The sequence below is a fragment of the Lepisosteus platostomus genome, chromosome 12 (assembly GCF_059453375.1).
Source record: "Lepisosteus platostomus isolate fLepPlt1 chromosome 12, fLepPlt1.hap1, whole genome shotgun sequence".
NCBI classification, from domain to species: domain Eukaryota; kingdom Metazoa; phylum Chordata; class Actinopteri; order Semionotiformes; family Lepisosteidae; genus Lepisosteus; species Lepisosteus platostomus.
Window position 1 is genome coordinate 42,321,034 of NC_142622.1, and position 13,744 is coordinate 42,334,777.

The 13,744-nt window shown below is 39.0% G+C and overlaps 1 long non-coding RNA gene across 1 annotated transcript in view; it reads right to left on the bottom strand.

The window, feature by feature from the left end:
* Nucleotides 1–1,463: 1,463 nt before the first annotated feature.
* The window catches only part of LOC148651561 (uncharacterized), a 57,705-nt gene continuing 45,424 nt past the window's right edge, over nucleotides 1,464–13,744 (bottom strand). Inside the window, exons 2-3 of the long non-coding RNA XR_015925768.1 lie at nucleotides 4,653–4,803; nucleotides 1,464–2,096 (exon numbers count right to left, since the gene is read on the bottom strand). This is a non-coding gene — a long non-coding RNA (uncharacterized LOC148651561). The remainder of the gene's footprint in view (nucleotides 2,097–4,652; nucleotides 4,804–13,744) is intronic.

A 13,744-nucleotide genomic window follows, 5' to 3' on the forward strand; every position in this document is an offset into this window, starting at 1 on the left:
ATTAAAGAAAAGAAAGCACAGAGTCTTAGTGACTCATATAAATCAATGCCCATTGATCGTGAACAGACTGGATACACTTCAAAATATGCATGCATTAAATACTCTAATTAACAGTGTACTCAATACAGTACACCATCATCTAATACACACAACGCATTCAAGAATTAGGTGGGTGGATAATAAGTTTCAATATGGTTATGCAGTTAATCCGTTTTCAGATTGAATGAATTGTGCTGCGGAGCTGTGTAGTAAATCATGGTATAAATATTTGCACCATCCTTCCTGTAGTTAACAATTTGAATTACAGGCATATCTATTACATCTGTTACAAGTGTAGATAAAATACTTTGTAACTCGTCATTTATCAGAAAGACACTCATTCCTGGTAAGGACTACAGAGTCTCTCCTGGAGGGACAGGGCACAGGGCGGAGGGTTGTGACATTAGTGCATAGGAGGACACACACTCAATCTAGAGACACCAGCTCATCTACTGACCAGAGCTGAAACCAGAACACAACAAGAATCCATGCGAACTTAGAAGAGAACATGGAAACTTCACAGGATCCGGAACCAAATTCGTGACCCAAAAGCTGCCAAGTCGAAGCACAAACTTGCACATCACTTTCCTCCCACTCCAGAGCTCCGTGTGCTAATTTCTGAATATGCTTTGTTTCGGCTGCTGATTTCTACACGATGAAAATCGCACACCTCAGAAAAGTTACAGGCAGAATAATGGTAAAATACATTGATTGAAAAAGAAGAGGCAGAAAAAGGTTTTCTGAGGATATCAATTGATTAACCACATTGAATTTTTTGCAAGACCAATAATAATTATATTTAAAAAGACTTCTGTACTGAAGATAACTTCTTGCTTCAAATTGTAGATTTTAGAATTGATCTGTCATTGAATCAGGCAAGTCAATTGAGAACAAAAATGTATTTGCAATGATGACCCGGAGAGTTACTCTGTTATACTGCAAATCATTTTTTTACTGGACCAACCCGAGTAGCATGTTTTGTTTTTGGGCGCTCAGCAGAGCACCAAGTGAGATTTAAACCCCCAACCTTCCAGAAATAAGTCCAAAGCCCTAATCACTACCCCCCCATTCTTAATGAAGTGATACATTTTTGTACATTTTTTAATATGGGCTGTCAGCTAAGTTTATTTTTTTACTTTCCTGAAAAAAAAAAATGTAACCTTAATTCCCTTTAATTGATCTGGCTGAATCTTTCAGCAGCTGGACAATGAACCGTAAAAGAAAGAGGCCACGTGCTCCTTTCTGCTAATTAACAGCAATTAAGGTCAAATGTCAGGCTTTACCAAACACACAGCTTGGTCTCTGAACCAGCCTTCTGCAGAAATTCTGAATGTCCAGACAGGGACTTCATAAATATATTCAGAACAATTCCAGGTTGAATTTCTGGATCAGTATACATGGGAATTGTGGTACAGTACATAATCTACCAGTCTGTTTGATGTAGAAATGTGTGTGAGCACAGTATTTTAAGTTATTAAGTTATTTTTTGTTATTTTGTGCTTTTATGTGTAGTGGGGAGGTCGCTATTTATTAGGTTAACATTAAAGCTTCCAAGATAAAAAACAATACATTATTTAAGCTGTCGTTATGAGTTAGCAAAAGAAAATTAACCTTTTTTTTAACACAAGTTTTCAATATCTAAACCTAGGGAATGTATGTGTTTAAAGAAGAGACTGTGGAGAGCAGTAAAACTAAATCTGGAAACACACCCCTACACAGTTTAAAGTCTCTGTAGGCCGCTGTGCTTCTTAGCAAAGAAACTTCAAAAAAGAAGTTAATATTAATTCTCCTTACAGGTACAGACTAACTAATATAATAGCTTCTTTCAACACCTTTGTAACACCAAATGGTGCAGCAATCTTTCAGCAGCTCTGCTCCCTGCTAACAGCACGTACTGAGCTGAGCTTTCAATTACCTGTTTATTATTATAGGATGCCTGGGGGCTTAGTGCTGATAGTCACATGCCAATATTGTTCTGGACATTTCTGTGGGAAGCTGTCCGTAAGTCCAGAGGTCTGTGAGAGTGCCGACAGATGCTTGTCACTCAGAAAGAAACTCTTAAATCGTTGCAGTGTCCACATCCCAACGGCAGCAACAGGACCACGTTTCACCAAGGAGAAAAGAAAAACAAGAGGAAAAAAAACAAGTTAAAAGAAGACCACTCTTCCCACCTCATTTCTTGTGCTCAGAATTCTTCACTTTCAAATCTTTGATCTACAGGTACATCTGTATGTGTGCTGTTACACCTCTATATATACACCTACGTAAACCCTACAATACATAGAAATGTGATATTTTGAGGGAATACTATAAAATAACAATGAGAAGCCGTGTTAGGAATAACAGAACACTGACAAGTAAGGCTTATACTGTAATGCCAGTTCTTTTACAGAGTAGATTTAGATCAATTCCAAAATCTGCACTATCCAGAGGGGCATCTGAGAGGGACTCTCTCCTTGTGGAAGAGCACAATCTGTTACACAGCTCAGCAAAGCCAGAGGAAGACAGCAGTGCCAGAAGCAAGGAGTCAAGAAGCCTGTAAGAGGGAGTCAAACTTGGAGTGCCAGGTGGAGAGATCGCTCCGTGTAGAATCATGGCACAGTTTGCCAAGGAGTTCAATCTCACTAGTTTACCCAAATTACTCTTAGCTACTTAATTCTGATATGGTCTCCAATCCCCAGCTTGGATAATGGTAACATCCTTGGTACTGTACGTCCTTTTTCTTGCCCCAACAATCAGTTCATCATTTTGTACTTTTGGAAACGAATGCTTAATGCCCGGCATTCCATACTGTAACTCTTGAAATCCCACTGTGATTTACTGTGCTTCACTTTCAAGAATAACGGAATAAAATGTAACTTGCTGTATTATTTCAGTTGACTGAAATGAGCTGGATTTTACAAATGTATTACAATTTTTTTTTTGGGGGGGGCAACCACATATATAGTGTTTTACTATTTTGGATGATCATTTTTTTAGACACTTGGCTTTTGGAAGACAGAAGAGAAGTGACAGCACATCAAGGGAATCTCACGCCAAGTTGAAAGCTGTGTGTGTGTGTGTGTGTGTGTGTGTGTGTGTGTGTGTGTGTGTGTGTGTGTGTGTGTGTGTGTGTGTGCCGGGGATTTTAAGCCAACGTTTAGCAACAGTGGCCAGCTCTCAGCTGCACACTTCTCCAACTCCTCAACTCGGCTTTCGCTCCACATAATGGCTTCCATCTGCCAATGTGCTTGTAGAGATATTGTTAGCATTCCATTTGCTATTTACATTTTCTGCTTGACATAATTGAAGAATGGATGCTCTTATGAAAATTAAACTTGTGGTCCTCCCGGGCTACTGTAACCCTGTTAAAATGTAATGAGATTCTTTATGCGTCTTCTTGTGATTTTTTATTAAATAGAATATCAGTATGACTAATTCCCCTGGCCTAAATGTAGACTGGGACACAACATTATTGATAGGGCAGAGCGTAAGTGGGCTTCCATACTCAGCCTCTAATGGCCTAATAATGCATTATACTTGTATCAGAAGGCCTGTGGCTTGCAGTGCTTATTGTCATTATTGAAAACACCTGGATGAACCATTCATCAAGGTTAAATCAAGAGGACCCATTTGTTCATTAGCCTGTCAGTAAACATCTTTATTTAGTTTGCTGTCCAAGGCAGGCACAGCACAAGAATTCCAAATAGCAGATGCATTCAAGACTTCTAGTGAATGCTGTTTTTACATTCTGGTACTTAACATTGTCATTTGCGAGACACGATAAAGCGAAATGGAATGGTTATTGTTCCCGGAACAGTAGTTTGGACTTTATTTATTTACACTCCAGATTTGTCTTTTTAATGATTGTTTATGCAAAGTGCTGAGGATTTTCTAATATTGTTTTTTAATCAAGAATATTACCGTTTCTATTTCCCTATCATGGTTCGACTCTGTGGGGGGACGTCTTTGGGTTGTTTGAGTTGGAAATGAGAAATGCACACAAAAAAATGCAAATATAGAAAACATAAGTTGGCATCCTTGAACAGCGCGGTTTTGCTGTTTGTGGCGTGTTACTCGATCAAACGTGGAAAGTTTGGCTGAAGTTTCAAATCCTGAAAATGAAAAAACATATATTCCCAGAACATTTCCATTCTCTGCCATGGGGGAGCAAGTGCCTCATGGGTGCATATGTCATTAAAGACACTATTTCTGTTCACTCTCTACAATTTGTGATTATACCTAAACCAATTGCACTTCATGCATCTTGTCATATACTGTACCCTGTTCAGTATCAACGTGATCAGGAAATGGATGATTAATCAGAATATGTCTGCTTGCAATTATATTATTGAAACAGAGAAGGGTTTTCTATATGTAGAAGATGTGTATTGTACTGAATATACATGTACTGTATACTGTATGCTTCTGGTTTGTTTTACACATTTACCATGTATTGGGTCTATTAATAGTACGTGTATATAAGTACCTCTTGACCAACCAGTTCATCTTCCACTGCCGACATCAAGCACTTTCATTAAAATAAATGGAACTTGTGGGTGTTGGCAGGGACCCTGTAAACAAACATTTATATGGGTTTTCAGTTAAGATGGAATAAGGTGGAATATTCTAACCTGGAATTGCAGCCATGTGCTGATTTCCATCTTCCTGTCTTCTTCTGCTCAACTATGTATCCACGTCAAATTACACACAGATGATTGTGGCCTCCTGTTGTTCCAGTACTATTATTAGATGTGGGACTACAGCATTGCCGTATTGCAGCTGCTGTTGGAGGAAGAAAAGAGATGACTGACAAACTTACAAGGCTGATCTTGATGTGGGACATACAGCAGTTTTTAAAAACCTCAGGCTGCCTGCTGTCATTTTAAATCAAAATATATCTTTCTCTATTTTTATCTTAATGACCAGTCTTAGCATTGCTTTCCATACTTATTATTGAGAATAAGAAAATTTGGAATGAAGAATATTTGCGACTTCTCAGTTTATTTTGAGGGTTCTTTTTGATATCCTTGGCTGTAGTTTCTTTTGCTTGGAACTCACATTTTTTAACAGATATCGCCCCGGTTTCAAGAGTTTTCTTACCACCCGAATGGCATTTGAACGGGGGAACCTCGGAATCTGTGCTCATGTGATGAATGCATCATCCTTCAAGTTGATACTGCTACCAGCACGTTCAGTTTTTTACATGATAACTATAGGTGAAAAGTCCATCCATCCAACTTTGTTTTATACAGTGGCTTTCAAAGGACGCCTCTTTCACAAAGCGCTATGTATTAAACAATTCCAATGCACAGAAAATGTTTATGATCAGATACATATACAGTATGTGAGGCTAATGATTGTTCACACACCCCAGTGCACTTAAATTTCCATACGTATTTGTATGTAGAGTTATGAACCACTATAAAATCCAATCATCCATCCCTAGCCAATAACTAGGGTAAATAAATCTAGGGTCTTAAACACAATGAACTAACGCAAGAAATATTTTTTTATTTTTTCTATTCCTCCCCCTCCGATTTTCTCTCATATGCCTTTTTATCATCAGCTGGTAAGATGAATGCGTATTTGTGGAGGGGCTGATTTCCAGAGTAAGACGTTAATAATGAAGACGGACTGCCTCATCAATCAAAGTGCTTTCCAAAAGGACCCGCAATTGTGGTTTTATTTACCAAACCAGCTGGTGAAATCAATTCCCTTTTTATCAGCGATAATTCTTTGTTCAAGTACTGCAGCAACTGCGGCACACAGAAGGGACAAATGTATTTATTTCAGATGGTCAACCTGCTTAACTGATTTGAATTAATAGTTGGAATCTGTGTGGACTTTGCCAGTCACTGAGGAAAGACTCTTTTAAATTGTTTTGGGCTTGTACCATTAAACTAAACATTTACTAAACTAATAATGCACCTTTCCTCATGTTAACACAGAACACAGAAAAGGCAGTATACATTCACTTCAACTTCACTTCAACTTCATGTCTTAATTATCAGGCCTGTTAAAATTCTCCTGGCTGACATTTCCATTTTCTTTCAGATAATGAGGACTGACTACAGTATAAGTAATTTGGCTAATTATAATATTCATTGATAGGATATAACGTGTAACTACTAACACTGCCGAGCTTTTCAAATCGATCCGGACATGCAGAGCTGACTTGGACCATAGTTGGGCTTAAACTAAAAACTCATCTAAACAAAATCTCAAATAAATTCCCCAATTTAAGCATTATTTAAGGATGGCTATTTTTAAGCTTCTGTGACCACCAATGTTTCTATGAACAATACACAGTTTTTATTAAAAAAAAATAAAAGAGCATTAATCAGCATTAGCATAATTAGAGCACTAAACAACAGAGCATTTACCATGTCCTGTAGACTGTTTTAATGAATCCAACTGCTGCACACAGTTCCTGAATAACCTAAGCGAGCCACTTGTCTTGGTGATTGCTGCAGAAACCTGGAGCTTGTGCTGGATTCAGAATGCAGAGGTAGAGGAGTTTACGGTCATATATTCATGCACAGTGGAATTTATTTATTTTGAAATTTATTCACGCCGATCTCTCGGGACAGACACAGTGCAGCACAGAACACCACTCAATGTAGACAGTACGTTGTCAATATGTTGTGGAGAACAACAAATATATGGTAGTGGAAAAAACGGTAGCTCAAGTCAAAAGATTGTCGTGCAGAGGTGCATTGAGTAGTGTGCAAGATGGGACTGAGATCATGTGACTGCTGTTACTGTGGACGGGGTGCAAGTCATGCCGAGAGAAATAGCCAGGAGACAGAGACACCAACATGGCAACATGACGGGAATCAAGCCCCTTTGGGAGTTCATACTGTACATCAAAATGTTTTTATTCTCCTCCATCTTCCTTTTTTTAAAAACATTCTGCCAGCATACAGTCACATTTTTCAATACGCTCCAAAGTCTGTCAAGTGAAGCTGAATCATGTTCTCGTTCAATTACTGCTTTTAAATCTTTAGCAGTGCACAGGTCTGTACGAAATACTACAGTCGGTGTTTCAGGTGTTCTAGTCATGATCCAGGTGAGATGGGTGTCCAAGGGCAGGCCATAGAACTTGTCTCAAAAAAGTCTAGAACCACGTTTCACGCAGAATGTCGTCTGTGCTTCAGGAGCAGCAGACTCTGGCACTTTCTCTGACTGGTGACATCAGAATTCCCTAGTTCCCCCCCAAAAAAATGTTTTTATAACAAACACTTTTTTTTTGCTCACACTTTACGAGGCCATGTTAAAAAACAAGGGCTACATTGAGAGCTCAGTTGTCTTCTCACCCCTATCGAGACATAAAAGTGATGAAATAAAACATTCCCCTCCAACTGGCAAATACCATCTTCCTAGAAATAACTGTGATACAAATGTCCTAGATCTGTAAATCTGTAATCTCGTTTATTGATGCTATTAGCATTAAGTAATAAAAGGCATACAACTGTGCATATGATATAATTCCCACAGGCTTTTCTTGTGAGGAGTATAAAAGTTTGTCTTGAAGTTAAAAAGCTACTGTATGAATTAGGTTTGGCTGCATCTTCAGTGCCTGACTTCTTATTTTAGTCTTATTTTGTAGATGAGGAGGTGAGGGAACGTGAGAGAAAAAAGGCAAAGGGAGATCCTGGGTAAGAAACATACTGTACACACACAGGCGAGCGCATATATCGGCAAGAGTGATATTATCATCTAATCTTCCTCCACAACTTCTGTCCCAAACTCCTTCGAGTTTAGCAGCCCCTAGAAAACCCCTATTCTACAGAGCTAAAACAGAGCTCAGACACTGCAGTTAAAGGAAGGCAGGGTCCTGAGAGCAAGGGTAAGGCAGAGATCAGCCTGCTGAAGAGAAAACCACATACAGTATCTACCAACACAAGAAATCGTGAGAACTCTCCTACTGAAACATGCAAACATTTAGTTTTCGCTTCGTCTTTAGAGAAATATTAACAGTCATCTTCCTTTGAAAGAGAATTTTTAATACCTGTTATACATATACATTATTGTTGTCAATTAATATTTGCTCATTTCAAAAACCAGTGAACATTTCCTCTACTCAAAAGCACCGAATTCTTAAATGTTATGCATCATGTATTTCTGGAGGGTTTTATTACCAACTCTTTCATTTTTTTTGCATAACATTGTGTGTGTAAATTTAGTCATTAAGTGCCAGAAAACATACTTTCGTTATGTACCAATGCTCTTAAATCATCATCTAACACTGAAGCCAAAACCACAGACTCCAGTCAGACATGCAGAGGCTATAAGGGCATTTTAATGGAGATTCCTGTCAGAGTGGCTTCTACCACATGACTGTCTCTCTTTGTGTACTGTCTTACTGTCTCTTTGTGTGCTGTGGATTTATTTATCAGACCTGTGTTGTAGCTGCAGTGAAATTGTATTGTTTTGTTAGTAATTTATTAATTCTGTAGCGTATAGCTTTTATTAGGGCTATTTATGCTAAAATATGTTTGTTGTCTCCTTCATTTTGAAATAAAGGGTATTTTACAAATTCCTTAAGTACAGAACTGAAGGCTGGCTCATAAGCCACAGTGTGGACTGTTCTCTTGATCAGGAAATACGATGCAGTATAGGGTCTCATCCTCTTGGGGGAGATAGTGCACAACATGAAGTCCTGGAACCTGTGAAAGACACTCGGATTCTGCCCAAACCCACAAAGTGTTGCTGTACAGGGATTAAGATTCAGTGTGATACAGGTGGACAACCTTTAAGAAAGGAAGATGCATGTGGATTGCTCATGAAATCATATTATTGGAGAATTTCCCCGGTAAGATGCTCTGTGATAGACCTGTTTTCTAATTTCACTGGCCAAATGCCCCAGAAGGATACATCAGGTTGTGAGTTTGTACTGAACACCACATAAACATTCAACCACTGTGCAAACACAAGCACACAGTCACACGCGTATTGTTGTACTAAAATAATCTCCTTGTTGTTCTACTTAGAGTCAAAGAAATTAAGGCGCATTTGAGAACACTTGGCCTACCTAGATTTTGAAAACTGAAGCACACTGGCCAACAAAATGTTATAAATATCGATTTAAGTAGTTCTAACAGGAAAGGCAGAGATAAAGGAAAACCAAACAGAGGAAAAGAAATGATGAAAAAGAAAGGGAATGCCAAAGACAACATAGCAGTATGTGGCTTATCAGACAAGACTGTAGCAACATAGTCTAATAGAAATCTGTATTCACAAAGAGGATCACATTTGTGGTAGCTAGAGGACACGTAAATAAAAACCAGGTTAGCCACACAATAGAGACCAGAAGACTATTTTATGGTAATCATAGCTGGATTCATAAGGCAAATACAGGTTAGTTACACCTGTAAGGAGACTCCTCCAGATGGAAGATCAGAATAGTTGGTAAAGTATATTGAAATACTGGAGGAATACACAACAAAGAGCTGCAGAATTTACAAGCTCTTTGGCATTTAAAACACAGCATCCATTATGCTTTATGTGTAAATGTATGGTTGTTTTTTTTGCAAATGTCCTGAAACCTAAATCTAATAGATGAAGTTTGCAGCAGCAGCAACAGCGACAAAAATAACAAATGCCCTAAAAATGTATTTCCAAAATAAACGCAACTAGAAAACTACAAGAAGAGCTTCCAATTCCTTGGTTACTTACTTCAAAAGAACAGTTAACAGGCTAAGAGGAAACTAGAAAAACAATTAACAATCAGAATGCCATGAGTCTATATAATACTTTTTATCTCAAAGTACTTTGAGAGAGTGACCCACGACTTTCACTACTGTAGTGCTGCAAACTCTCCACCAGCCCCGCACACAGCAGGTCATGTATGTAACTGGACTAAAATGACAGCGCGGTAGGCGGCCATCTTGTTTTACACACCAAGCCCATGTTCACATATCTTCAACCCGCTGAGATCGGAGTTATACGTACAAAGCCTGTTGAAGGACCTGCTGCAGCTGTAGAAATGAGCATAGCCATTTTTGGGGGGGGCGCAAAACTCTCCAAGGGTTTGCCGTCGACGAAATATTTCCAGATTCAGTTCAGTCAGTGCGGCCGCTGATAATAAGAAAATGTTGAAAGTGTTTTTAGAACAAGTAATAGGTTTATTCCATGCTGAAAAAAAGAAGAGAGAAAAAACACAACGTTTCGGCCGTGGAGCCTTCTTCAGGTGTGTAGAAGAAGGCTCAGGCACACACCTGAAGAAGGATCCTTCATTTTTTCAGCATGGAATAAACCTATTACTTGTTCCTTTGCAGCCTACGCATGCTGACGCAGCTCCCCACCTGAACTACTGTTTTTAGAACACCAGGTACCCACCTTGGTTGATGCCACAAACCCTGTATACAGCTAACCTGTGCCAGTGCTCCTGTCTAGTGAAGCTACTGGGCTGCCCAGTCTTCACACATGAGCACTTTCGAAAAACAGGAGGTAAAGAAAGCCTTACAATTATTGCAGGCTCCCTCTGCTTGGAAGCTTAGTTACTGCACATACTCTTGGCCTGATGGAGGGCCTAGAGCCTTGTAGCTGGCCGTCTGGGGGTTGGCTCACTGCCCCTTTCCTAGCTATGCCATGATGTCAGAGCGGCGACTGAGCTGAGGGAGAAAAATGAGAGAAGATGGTGGCCCGTCTGGCTGTCCTGTCCAGCTGTTTGCTGGGAGATACGTATTGAAGTCTAGACCCATAAATGCAGACATAACAGAAGGGCTGATTGAGCTGAGGACAGATTCTTGATAACAACATTTTCTCACTTCCCCAGTGAGCTGCAGGGAAATTGTCAGTGTGCTTTCCCAAAAAGTCATCCCTATTTATTTTGCTTTGTCAAGTCGGCAGGGCAACATTCACTTTCTGTTTGTGTCTCTTGGCAGCTCTCCGTAAACAACAGGCTTTTGTGTCATTATGGGTTTCTTGTGAGAACAAAAGTGATGAGTTGATTCATAAGAGCTTTGTAACAGTGCAGAGCGCAATCCTGTTGTGTTCGCTCTTGTAGTACAACTCTGACACCCGCACAGCTTACCAATAGCAACGGCAATGCGCTTCTCCCAATGTTTAATGTTTTTTCCTCACTTTCAGATTCTGTGAAAAACGCGTTTTGTGCAAACAGGTTGCATAGCTGAATAACTCCGGAAAGGATTGACTAAATACGCATTAGCCCTGATGTTACTATATAATTACCAAAGCTGTTAAACAAGCCGTATCATTTTAAAATGCTAATGAAATGCAAAACGTTTATCTGTTACAAATATTTTAGAGCCGTAATTGTGCGTCTAACTGCAAATTCAATTATTTGCTTATTGCTAATTGCTCCACCCCTGCTGTCTCTGACAGCTCGATGAACTATTTATGTTTCCTGGCACGACACACTCCGAGCCACGGCCTCAAAACGCATGCGATTTTCCAGTCACTCGGTTATCAACATAAAAACTTACTCTCTGAGGCTATTCCTTTGGTGTTTGTGCTGAAGTGCATTCATATTGTCCAGCTGTGGCATTAGAAGAGTCTGAAATGTGTGACTTTTGTTACTGTTGTCCATGCTGGACATGTTTACAATGATTGCAATGCTTACTGTTACACTTTGTAACCCATGAAGTGGATGACCATCTGATGTTTCGTTTGAGCTGTTGGACTGTTTAAATAATGCCTGAAAGGTAATGGAGATCTCTTTACTGTCAGGCTCACAGCTTTTTATCTGGTCCACCCTGGTCTACAAGAACTAATTCATACTCTTGTTGACCTGATCACTTTGGCCATTGTAGCTTGAAATTAAAAATACAAATTGCATTGGCCTGCACATATTTCCGGAGCTGAAGAATACTAACATCTCCAATTTCTTTCTTACTTTGTGGAATAATAAAAATTAATTGCATTGTCATCATGTTTTTCATCACAAAGGATGCCAAAGCACGTTATACATAGGAAGGGACCCAGTTTGTGCACCACAGAAATCCAGTACCCAGCTGAGATACCCTTAGATTGGACTTGGCTGTATTGATTTACAGAAATTATTAGTCTGGAAAGAATTACTGCTAAAATCATTTTAATAGCGCAAAAACTATGCCAGACTATCAAACTATGTGAGAGCAGGTATTTTTTCCCTCACAGAAATGTGTTAAATTAGCCCCCGTTTTCAGTGCTTGCTTCCATTCTTTGTGCGTCTTGTTTTTGATTTATTGTTGTATATTGTCATTCTGTCTGGAACACGAAATCAAATGTGGTTGAAAACGTTTAACAAAAGGAAGGCTAATTTGTTGCAGCCGAATGTTTCCCTGTGGCTTGTTCAGTGTTTTGTTCGAACTCTAACAACCTATGAAACAAGCAAATTTAAAAGAACAGCTTTCTTATTATTGTGGCGTTCTCACCTGACCGAGAAAATGACTCACTTACTGCTTGAGGAATGAGCCAGGGGGGTGCAGTGAGGGTGAATTCGAGGTGAAGAGAGGAGGGCTGGAAATATATGTTCAGAGCAGCCAGCGAGTATTTACACATAGAAGAGCAGAAGTGACAGCATTCAATTTCCTCCCATACTTCTGTTAAATAAAATAATATATTCAGGTGCCATTAATTTTTTAATTTTGACTGCCAAGTGTCCACAGCTCGATTTCACCTGAGAAGCTATATTTCCATCTCTTATCAAAGATGGTGGAAACTAGAATGAGACACGGCAAAAGAAAAGCAATAAATACAAGCCTGTCACACATGGTGTGTTTCTGTCCCCTCCTCGGAGAGTTTCTCAGTATAATGTTGCAATTGGCGCAAAACAATTCACTGCTTACAGAAGAAACTCAGCTTAATTACATTACCCCAGAACTTTTACTTATGGCTAATGGAATCCGTTTAAAATTGAACCAGTGCAATATAAACAGATTTGCATTGATCCAGTTATGTATAGAGCCAAAGTCAGTCTATCTATTTTGTGAAGGAATTAAAAGCCATAAGCCTATAGAGACAGACTGTATAATCCCATGTTTGAAAGATCAATACTAGGCTACTCTTATACAGAGTATAAGAGTATGCTTGTATCCATTGCATATTTTGCCAGAAGATTCTTTAGTGTGGGAACTGTCCTATTTCATTGCTTACCTGCTTGTTGGGTGGCAGCTGAGTCTCTTTGTTGGCCTAAAGTTTAAGGCTGCTGTTAACACTGCCCAAATAAGCACTGACCCAGGATTTATTTAGTCTGACACTCACACATTAATCGTCTCTGTAGTACATGCTGTGTGACAGCCAGGCCTGAAAATAAAAGACGGTTTAAATCGACACCAAAAAAGTAAAAATATTTTCAAAAGGCGCTGGACGAAGACAGTGATGTAAAGGAAAAGTGGCGCTAAATATCGTTTTATGTTATGTGTACTGCTTCTAATTTGTAGCCAGATCAATGCTAAGAAAGAAATAAAAGATTAAAATTATAACTATAGTAAATACAAGATTCACAAAATCTTCAAAAGGCTGAAAAATAGGGTTTACTGTATTAACTAACTTCTCTTTAATGGACTTTGGATTTAATGGGCAAAATCATTAGTGCCCTATAGGAGAAGGCCAATCGCTTATGATGAGTATTGTATTTGCTTTATATGCTTTAGTAAATTGTATACAGTATATCTATGATGATAAAACCTTGTATCTATATGACTGCAGTTGTTAGAAAAATAAGTCAAAAGATCCAGTGAGCATATAGATGTATATTTCTCATTTAAGAGTGTGT